Genomic DNA, 11,416 nt, shown 5'->3' on the forward strand with positions numbered 1-11,416 from the left:
GCGAATCGAACGGCTGATGTAGGCCTTCACGTATTGACAGTTTTGTATATGGCAGGATTTGTAAGCCCCAAATCGTCTTTAATATAGCCGAATATTATCCTCCACTTCAGCTGTTTTCATTTCAGCATTAAATACGCTAAGGAGGTCAAAAGTGACGGGAGATTTCCATTTTAGGGCTTCATGATTTACAAAACGAAATGTGGTGCTGTGGGATACTACTCGCCGAAAGCCGACACACGGAGATCGGCATCTGCATGCTAAGGGTTACCGTCCACCGTTTTAATGCAGTGGTGTTCGTAAGATTCTTGTACGCACAGCATAGGCCCATGTTTCTGATTTGGCAGTTTGGCCAAGGAACTTTTACTTTTGGCGGGCGCGTTTGAAGAAAAAATGAATATTCGGGAAAGCAAATTCCTCGCGCTATGCAATGTAGAACATCCCCGGAGGTCCAAACATGTGGAATGCAGCCGGGTGGCGTCGTCTACAACCACCGATATTGCGACTGAAGCACAACCTGCCATTTTGAATACCAAACTGAAGCGAGTAAGCTAAGTGCAAGCCATTTTAGAACTTCTCCTTTCACAAAAGGGTGCAATTGCATAAACCCTTTCCCTCTGTTTTTGACAAGTGAGAGAACAGGAGTCTATGCAGAATTAAAAAAAAACCACTGTCTACGATCTGTCTCTATTAAGGTTACTTCCTAATTTGATTTCAACAGTGTCCTTAATAACACTGTTCCAAAAGCTGCAAGTACATGTCAGAATCTCCGTGTTGTTACATTCCTTAGGATGATAGGTACCAAGACGATGTTCTGAAACGGCGAATTTGCTCTGCAGTTGTAAGCATGTGTGCTACTTACGTACAGAACACCCGTCCTCCACAGTCCTAACAATCTGACCGGCATATGACATGCTACAACAGGAAGGAATATGGTAGACCCCCGCCTTAAGCAAACCGAGATCATCTTTCATGGAACCTAAAAGGACCCTGATCTTAGATAGTGGTCGAAATACACACATCACGTCATATTTCTGCAAAATAGACCAATTCTGCTCGAAATGCTTATTGCGCAAGGAAAAAATGCCGTAGACCTTGGTGCCTCCTCGGTATTTTCGTCACTCACCCGGTGCACATTTGTTCAACAGCGCAATGCGCGTCTGATCTGTCATTCACTTTAACCATTCTGAAGAAAGGTGACTTCTAGATGGAGTAACTCGGCTGACGAAATCTGAGGGTCCGAGACAACATGCGTCCTCTGATTCAAGGTACGAAGTTTCCCTTCACGTTGAACCGAATGGTGACAACTGTCAGCCTACAGATACAATTGTGAGCAAGCTTCATGTAAACGACATCCCCAACGTACCATCTACCTCCCTCCTAACACTTAAACGAAGGGAAAAATAGCCATCCTTCTCCACCTCCACGGTGAAACGAATATTCGGATGAGTTGAATTAAGATAGTATAAAACTCATTCAAATTCTCACTGCCCTGTAGCAAGGTGTTTTGCTGCACGATGTATCGGAGCACCAATGTTACTCACAGACGCCTTCCTTGTGGACCATATGGCGCCATATAACCAAGGGCGAACAGGACAAATGGAAATGAGCTTCTGGATAGTCTGCTGCAATTAGGTATTTTTCTCAACATCTACCCTACTAGAGGCTGAATCAACGAGTAAACACAGGATCTTTTGAAGGTAATCCTGCTCTGTCGACAACTGTGCACCTATTGAGATGCTAATACCGAGGAGGCAACAAAGTCTACGGCCTTCTCCTTACGCCGGGGGCATTTCGAGCAGAATTGGTCGTATTTTACGGAAATATGATGCGAAGTGTTTGTTTCGACCATCATCTAAGGTCAGAGTCCGTTTAGTTTCCGTGAAGGATGATCGTTGTTTGCATGAGACAGATGTCTATTTCTTGCAGTTGTGGCACCTCATATATTGGTCACACTATCAGGACTGTGTAGGACCAGTGTACTGCACATAAACGACACACACGCTTACAGCCTTGTAGGGAGGCAGCCTACTCACGCCGTATAAAATTTAAATCAGTCTTTCCATTGTGTGCCAGCCAGTACGCTGTAACTAGCTCTGACGTCATAAATGTTGCACAATACTTTAGAAATCAAGTAAATAACCTGAAACGTTGCTAGCATGTCAGGAGTAATACTATATCATTGTGTTGAATATCAGTTCAATAACTTTAACCACTTTCGAAATTTAGACGTTTTCCTGTAAAAAGTCATTGGCGCAACAGAAAAGAGCTAGAAACTTAAAAATTCATATTGAAATTCCGTTTGCATAATAATTTAGTAGAAGCAGTGTTCTGGATCCCACAAATTAAAATTTTATTTAAAATTCATGATTTTCTGGTTTTTGTTTTAAAAACTAAGAAGCAAGATAAAGAAGGCGAATAAATAAAGCTATGATGTTTAAATTTACATAGAAAGGAGATTCGCTATAATCATAAAGATACAAGGAGTTTCAACTGAATAACTATAAAACTATAGAGAAAGGGAATTCCAAAGGCCAAGTTCAGAGCTCGTCTACTGCGTGTAGTGACTTCAATGATCTATCTTCAGTTTGCATATGTCGTATTTTCACGTGTCGCCGCGGGACAGAAATTCTACCATTATTTAGCGTGGCGTTTGATGAACATTATTAAATTATGGCGAGCATTCACTTAAACATTTAATTGGAACAGTTATAGTGGCATCAGCGCATCAGACTCTGAACTGCTCTGGTAGTTGGATTGTGTGGATTCTTTTTGGTCTGTGACTTTCAGAATATAGTGAACCTTTTAGAGTGAATCGTTTTTGATTATGAATCCCTTACTATCTCCTAATTCCTCACAGCTATATGCTGTAGCTATAAGTGTATTTCTCAGATGAAGTGGGCACTAGGAATTCTAATTACAGGCTTCACGTTTTGCTAATCACTTTCTGGTTGTCAATATTGTAGTTTGAGAGCCAGTGTTGAGAACGGCAAACAACAGCATTAATTAAATCATAGGAACATTTAATAACAAACATTTCCATACGCCGCCCCACAACCTCCTAGCAAATCCGACATTTCAGAACGCTGTCTTGGCATCGGTCATCCTATTGATTATATCACGGAGAGTCTAACATGCACTTGCAGCTCTTGCGGTAGTGTTATTAAGAGAGCTGTCGAAAAATATCAGCAAGTAACCTTACAAAAGGAGCTGCTGGTTTATGGTTACATTCGGCATCGACTCCTGCTATCTGACTTGTCAAAAAAGAGGGAGGAAGTTTATGCAACTGTACTACCGATAGCCGGTCGTTGTGGTAGAGGTTCTAGGCGCTACAGTCTGGAACCGCGCGACCTCTGCGGTCGCAGGTTCGAATCCTGCCTCGGGCATGGATGTGTGTGATGTCCTTAGATTAGTTAGGTTTAAGAAGTTCAAAGTTCTAGGGGACTGATGACCTTAGAAGTTAAGTCCCATAGTGCTCAGAGCCATTTGAACCTTTTGAATTGGGACTCGAACCTGTAACCTTCCTTGCAGAAGTGCTAGACGCAATACACGTACGAGGACCTGTGAAGTTAGGACAGCAGGTGACAGCTATTGGCCGAAGTAAAGTTGCGAGGGAGGAGCTTGAGTGTTGGCTGCACAGCTTAATCGGAGGAGCATTTGCCCGCGTAAGGTGAAGTTTCCGCTTTGAGTTCGATCCGGCACACAATTTCGTATCAGCCATGAACTTTCAGCTACTATTTACTTTATTTGAAACCTATTTGGAAATTTTTCGGAGTGGAATGTAGAGATACAGCAGAAACATCAGACCATTGGACGCCAATGCAGAAAGCAACTCCCTTACCAGGTCATGGAGATAGGCCGCCGTGTAGATTTCTACCGATACCTTTCAGATGCGTTATGGAGGGCATGGGATCAGCACACTGTTGTACGGCCACTGTCGGCTTTCCAGACGTTGGAGCCGCACTTCTTATTCAAGTAATCTGCAGCTCGTGGTTTAGTGGCTAGCGTTGTTATCTCCGGATCACGGTGTCCCAGGTTCAATTCCCGGCCTAGTCGGGGAATTTCTCCATCTGGGGACTGGGTGTTTATGTTATCATCTCCTGCTCATTCGGGAAGTGGAGAAATTGGAAATGGAAAGATTGTAAACTTGTACTGGCGCTGATGACCACGATCTTGAGCGCCCCCACACACCAAAATAATCATCATCATCATCATCATTCAAGTAGCCCCTCAGTGGCCACGGTGAAGCTGAAAGCGTCCCTTTCCCGTCTTCTCGCCATCGAGGTCTCCATGGCCGTACTAGAAACTGGACGCGGATTTTGCAAATGCCAGGCTCACTACCCAACCAGAGACGGACAGTTTCTGTTACTGTGCAGTGCAGATAAGTGCAAAAATTTAAGATGTTACGGAGGTAAGATTTTGAATCAAAGGGAAGCGATGGTTGTAATGAATCGGAACCACTTGTCCAGGAGTAATTGACCATGCTCTTGCGAACATAACATTAGTTTGTTTCTTCGGGAAACAGTGACAGCTTATTCGTCGTTTGCATTGGATGTATAAAAACTCTCTGATTACGGTTAGCCCATGTTAGTTACTGTACAACAACAACCCGAAATAGAGGTTGGAACTATATTCAGGTATTACCAATGATACTGTATAATGCAGTGATCTGTTTAATCCATCTTTCCAGCAGTGAACGATACAGTATCAATAGGTAAGAAAATGTGATGATATTCTAATTGGAGAAAAATTACTTCTTCAGTAAACATATGAGAGAAAAGGCAGTGATTATAGATTGTTTATGGAACTGGCCTTCCGTTTACTTTCCTTGACAGAAACCACGAAAAATCCTAAACAGTGACTGTATTTAGATAAGATAAAAAGAAACATTTTTAATGCAATCAACGTAGCGTTACCCCCGCTGGATGTCCATGAAAGATCAGTCTAGCGATGTTGAGAAACGGTGTTCAAACTGCCGTGTAATGAATGCTGTTAGAGAGATATGTTGGGATTGTCCATCTACACTCCTGGAAATGGAAAAAACACATTGACACCGGTGTGTCAGACCCACCATACTTGCTCCGGACACTGAGAGAGGGCTGTACAAGCAATGATCACACGCACGGTACAGCGGACACACCAGGAACCGCGGTGTTGGCCGTCGAATGGCGCTAGCTGCGCAGCATTTATGCACCGCCGCCGTCAGTGTCAGCCAGTCTGCCGTGGCATACGGAGCTCCATCGCAGTCTTTAACACTGGTAGCATGCCGCGACAGCGTGGACGTGAACCGTATGTGCAGTTGACGGACTTTGAGCGAGGGCGTATAGTGGGCATGCGGGAGGCCGGGTGGACGTACCGCCGAATTGCTCAACACGTGGGGCGTGAGGTCTCCACAGTACATCGATGTTGTCGCCAGTGGTCGGCGGAAGGTGCACGTGCCCGTCGACCTGGGACCGGACCGCAGCGACGCACGGATGCACGCCAAGACCGTAGGATCCTACGCAGTGCCGTAGGGGACCGCACCGCCACTTCCCAGCAAATTAGGGACACTGTTGCTCCTGGGGTATCGGCGAGGACCATTCGCACCCGTCTCTATGAAGCTGGGCTACGGTCCCGCACACCGTTAGGCCGTCTTCCGCTCACGCCCCAACATCGTGCAGCCCGCCTCCAGTGGTGTCGCGACAGGCGTGAATGGAGGGACAAATGGAGACGTGTCGTCTTCAGCGATGAGAGTCGCTTCTGCCTTGGTGCCAATGATGGTCGTATGCGTGTTGGCGCCGTGCAGGTGAGCGCCACAATCAGGACTGCATACGACCGAGGCACACAGGGCAAACACCCGGCATCGTGGTGTGGGGAGCGATCTCCTACACTGGCCGTACACTTCTGGTGATCGTCGAGGGGACACTGAATGGTGCACGGTACATCCAAACCGTCATCGAATCCATCGTTCTACCATTCCTAGACCCAACAGGACAATGCACGTCCGCATGTATCCCTTGCCACCGAACGTGCTGTAGAAGGTGTAAGTCAACTATCCTGGCCAGCAAGATCTCCGGATCTGTCCCCCATCGAGCATGTTTGGGACTGGATGAAGCGTCGTCTCACGCGGTCTGCAGGTCCAGCACGAACGCTGGTCCAACTGAGGCGCCAGGTGGAAATGGCATGGCAAGGTGTTCCACAGGACTACATCCAGCACCTCCACGATCGTCTCCATGGGAAAATAGCAGCCTGCATTGCTGCGAAAGGTGGATATACACTGTACTAGTGCCGACATTGTGCATGCTCTGTTGCCTGTGTCTATGTGCCTGTGGTTCTGTCAGTGTGATCATGTGATGTATCTGACCCCAAGAATGTGTCAATAAAGTTTCCCCTTCCTGGGACAATGAATTCACGGTGTTCTTATTTCAATTTCCAGGAGTGTATATTAACCATGACTTGAATCTACAGCGTCACCGATACACAGCCTAGAAGAGCTGAATATCTGTTTGGCTGAAGCTGTAGCAATTATTCGTGATACACCTGGAGGTTTCAGCATGATATTCAATTATTAACACGCGCATCTCAGTTATGCATTAACATAAATTTTATACAATTACAGCAATATCTCTAAAGTAATATATATCACGTGGCAATTTCGAAAACGTCTCTGAACATAACTAGCGTCAAAATTTGTATGGCCCCAAAAAGGAAATGGACGCATGTGTGATGTTTTCGTCATATAAAAAATTCCTTTTATCCCCTCTAAAATGTCGTATACTAAAATTTTGTTACATCCTGTATAATTTTGTTTAATTTGAAATGGAGAACTACGTGGACAGCGGAAACTTTAAATCACTCACAAGATTAGAAATGGGGAGTTCCGTTTGCTACAAATGTTGTTATAAGTAACGGAAAACTACATGAAGACAGCAACAGTTATATAATTTTCATGTTGTTTCTAACCACAAATATAAATTTGTAACACTAACATGAATATCTTGGTCTTTGATTACATATTCATGAATTTTTATATGCAAAAATAATTATTCAAAGTAAAAGAAAACTAATTATTCTGAAACAGCAACGAATCACAATCAATATAAGAATAACCTTTTACCTTTTGGTTTGTGACATTAATTTACGGAAATGTCCCCACGCCTGGTCACAGTACCTTTGTTCCGTATGCACCAACACTGCGACCACCTCTAAAATTGGTGCTGCTGTGTGCGGCGGACGTTGCGGTGTCCGGGGACGGTTCGGAGCCCTGCCTGCAACTGTGGTCTTCACGCCACCTCCAGGTCGCCAGTGAAAAACTCTGGCCTTCCAAGCAGCGAGCAGTAAACGTGGATCTCTCGAACAGGCCGACGGTCGTTTTGCTTGATGTGGGCAATCATTACGAAAGTAACTAGCACGTGAATGCAAACAGAGCAGATGAATCAGCGTCTTTCAAGGTCAATCGGTTGACGTCAAGTACATGAAACAGACAGTGAATTCACTGACGCATATCCTTTCAGGCAAGGTGTCTGCAAAAAGACACTCATCTGCAGTTGTTACATGTCGTCCATACTACTAATTGCAAACACATAGGACCCTACACGCGCACCAAACAGCCGACCGACAACTTCCTTTCACAGCCAACACACGACCCGACAGAGTTCACTCACAAGCAAAGCTTATCATTGCACACCCCTCAGATTTAGAGGTAAAAACTGAGCACAGATGAAGCATGAAAACACGAAGAAGGTGTACTGAACTGCGAAAAAAGAAGCAAAATAGACACAGTGAAAGGTCGCAGCTTAAAATGTTACATCGAGCGGACTGGAAGTACCGTGCTGTCGTGGTTGTGTGATGACCTTGTTAAACAGTTAAGAGCCAGATCCGTGTTCAGATCTTCCTCCTGCGCCACTTTCCTTCACAAATTTATTACCTTGCCGTTCAGTCATTGATAGATCTGGTCTCGTTCTGTAGTCTTGGCCATTTTAATACTATACATTGGTTATAGAATTTGAGTCTTGTAGCAAGAATATATTACCATGGCAAGTAAATGTGACAAATAGTGAGAGCAGGCGAGATACCACATAGACATCTTAAAGAAATTGAAACAAATAAACGGTTGTCAAGTCTGTTGCAATGTGGACCGTGTTACAACAAAGGAATTCAAGAGTCAAAAGTTGCAAAATGGAACGCAAAAGTCATGACATGTCCTTATTGTGTGTAACTAATAGAAGTTACGCACTTCTGGAGGCCCCTTCGTCACATTTCGCTGTTGGAAACGGACGTTACACCATAAGACAGGCACAAATTTGATAACAGCGGATGCACAGATTTTGTGAGAAGAAAAAAATTAGGGACATTTGAACATAGATTTTCTTCTTCGTAGTCCAACCCCGTAACCACATAGCCACGAAGAAATGGCTATTCAACTTCGGTCCATGTTGCACATCGTAAACTTGAACCGTTGGCTGTTTGTGTTTAACTTCTTTTTTTCGTAAATCAGTACAACTTCTTCCTATTTCCATGCTTGATCTGTGTTCAGTTTTTGACAAGTTATCCACTGGGCCATCTTACCACTAAATCTGAGTGGTGAGGGTGGGGGGGGGGGGGGGCATGGGGAGTTTCCCTTACCAGCGATTGCATCGCCGCTCTGTTCCTATCGCTAGTTACGAATTGTTCATTGAGGATATGTTCGACGAGATGCCGCAGAGTCTGGCACATAAAGAAAAACTATAATTAGCCTTGGCTGTTTAAGAGGTACGAAGGGCGAAAAGGTCGAGAAAAAGCTGTGACAAAAGAAGTGACTATGGCAAAGAATGAAATTCAGCCACCCGGCCACCCTCTGTTACATAAGGAGCTGGGAGCCTATGATTTTCGTAATTATGCAAAAAAGAATGAAACATACTTTTCAGAAAAGACATCATGGTCGCCATTGCCTGTACAAGATATTTATTATTACTATTCCAATTTCGGCCGTATGGCCATTTTCAAGTACGTCCGAAATTGCAATCGTAATAATAAATATTTTATATAGTCAATGGCGACAATGATGTCTCTTAAGAAATATTATGACTGTAAATCCCAACCATGAGAAGTTAATACTTTGCAGTGTTGCTGAGCTTCTTCGAACTATTCTTAAGAGAGAAGAACAGTCATGAGAGAGGCTGAAAGTTACAGTACGGTTTCTAGTTAGTTACATTATGGTTTCTAACCAGAGCCAGGTCCGTCCCCGGTAGCTGAGTGGTCAGCGTAACAGGACCCGGGTTCGATTCCCGGCTGGGTCGGAGATTTCCTTCCCTCAGGGACTGGGTGTTGTGTTGTCCTAATATTCATCAACATTTCATTCCCATCGACGCGCAAGTTGCCGAAGTGGAGTCAAACTGAAAGACTTGCAACCGGAGAACGGTCTACCCGATTGAGGGCCCTAGTCACACGACATTTACATCTTTTAGCCAGTGTCAGAAGTTAGGAGCTCAAATTTGGAACGTCTGTACCCCAAAATTATCTACAATGATACCTGGAACCTGCGTCGTGGTTTGTTGTGGCCTGACGAAATAGATGATAGCGCAAAATAATTAAAGCAAAAGATGTTAATGTAAACTTTATTAATTGATTTAATATCGCAGAAAGAAAGATGTCGCCAGAAAGCGTAAGAAACTCATTTCTGATTAGACGAAGAAATATTACAAATGGTGGTGTCACATATTATGTAATAAATAAGAGGTACATAGGAACTGAAGCATTTAGCAACTTCAGAACTGTAAAAGACAGTCCTTCACTTTGTCTACGTAGTAGAAGGATTGGAAATACGCTGGCTTTTTTTGATACTTCTAATAATGAAAAAAATGCGTTTTATATATAAAAGTCCCACGACTGTCTCTTTTTCGGGTTTTTGATTTTATTTCTGATACGTATTAGAAATGAAATCTAAGATCTATTGTGTCTGTATGTCGTTTCTTAGATTTCATTTCCGCTAGGTATCGGGAATAAAACCCAAATACAGAAATACAGATGGTCGACGGACTACTTTTACACTCGACGGACTACCTTTACACAGAATATGTATCTTTTACTCAAAGTGCACATGAAACCTTCATGCATTTGTTAAAAAATGAGACGCACTTCATTTCTTGCATCTCAGTAGCTTAACTCCTCACCATGAAGACTTCTAGAACATCAGCAGTCTTTAAGTTGTTCCAGAAAATCTGTCATTAGTTTTGCTCGGCTCGCACTGTGCCTTGTAGAACAAAACAGCATTTAGTCCTTGGCGCAGTGACAGAAGACAAACACTTGTTGGGTGGTTGGTAGACAACGACAGTTGAGGTAGAGGGGGGAGGGCGGTCGGCTGCGAGGCGTTCTTACACAACCGACAGCCCGACAAGAAAAATTGGTCGATCGGTTGGCCAAAGTGCCTGCACACGATCAACTCGTTACCCGGTTAGTCGGACAGCTGGTGCATATGTATGACCGACAAAAATTTCAATGATTATACTAATGAACAGTACAGTACCCACCCAGACAGCCACGAGCATTCGCCAGCACACCGCTTCCGGAATTCGGTGAGACGAGCCGGCACCGGAATAAATTTGCCTAGCGAATGAACGACGGTAACCGGTATGCTGACCTGCCTGGATATGATTTTAGCCAATTTCTCACTTCAGAATAAGTGAATACCTGGCTGATACCCACTTACCGTTGCACGATTCGCCAATCTTTCTAAAATACCCCCACATTTTCACAAAATGGCTGAGATGAGTTACCCAATATGTGTCACGCAGGGTCGCAGAAAGGGGAGGGGGAATTTGATAGCGTGCTTGTGTGACAAGTAGGGCTGGGGGAGGAGACGGGCGTGAGGGTGTAAGAGGGATGACCACGGAAAAGCATAAGGTATCCGTCCACTTTATGCAACTAACATACCTGGACACAGATAAAAATGCCGATCTAATGTTTAATGACACAGGTTTCGGCTGTGCACTGTCTGATCTTCAAACTACGTACCGTTTCAATCTTTTTGATGGGCTAAAACTGCGCTTTTCTTCACTCTAGCCCTAGTACACTATGGTATACAGAAGCGTGCCTGTGACATGTCGCAGAGTACCAGAAGACTGAAGCTCATAACTGCAATGAAATTCGTAGTTCAGTATTTGATAAGAGCACGGTCTAATCCAGATTCTACTCAAGGTCTTGTACACAATTTAAGTATAACGGTAGGTTTACATAGAATGTCCTGACTGTGGAAGTCTTGGATTTGTGTGTATGATCGAAACACAACAAACACATCGGATCAGCTCTGGTTTAATCATGAGACATTCAATTTTAGAAATGGATATGGGCATTGTGTTGTGCAACAAATTTCAGATAATAATATTGAATACTCTGTTTAAGAATCGCAAGGGGGGAGGAAGTATTCTAGGAAAAGACAAGGAGATACGAGAAGATTTCAGTT

At 43.9% G+C, this 11,416-nt stretch overlaps 1 protein-coding gene across 2 annotated transcripts in view; it reads right to left on the reverse strand.

Annotated features, from left to right (window-relative positions):
* Positions 1-7,406, reverse strand: part of LOC126365811 (alpha-tocopherol transfer protein-like) — a 111,343-nt gene extending 103,937 nt beyond the window's left edge. Inside the window, exon 1 of one of the 2 annotated variants that reach the window (XR_007566263.1) lies at positions 7,148-7,361. The gene's annotated coding sequence lies outside the window, so the exon portion shown is untranslated. Of the gene's footprint in view, positions 1-7,147 lie in introns of both variants that reach the window. The other variant, XM_050008400.1, reaches the window with a different exon arrangement.
* Positions 7,407-11,416: the final 4,010 nt, after the last annotated feature.

This window comes from Schistocerca gregaria, chromosome 4, assembly GCF_023897955.1.
Source record: "Schistocerca gregaria isolate iqSchGreg1 chromosome 4, iqSchGreg1.2, whole genome shotgun sequence".
Taxonomy (NCBI): Eukaryota; Metazoa; Arthropoda; class Insecta; order Orthoptera; family Acrididae; genus Schistocerca; species Schistocerca gregaria.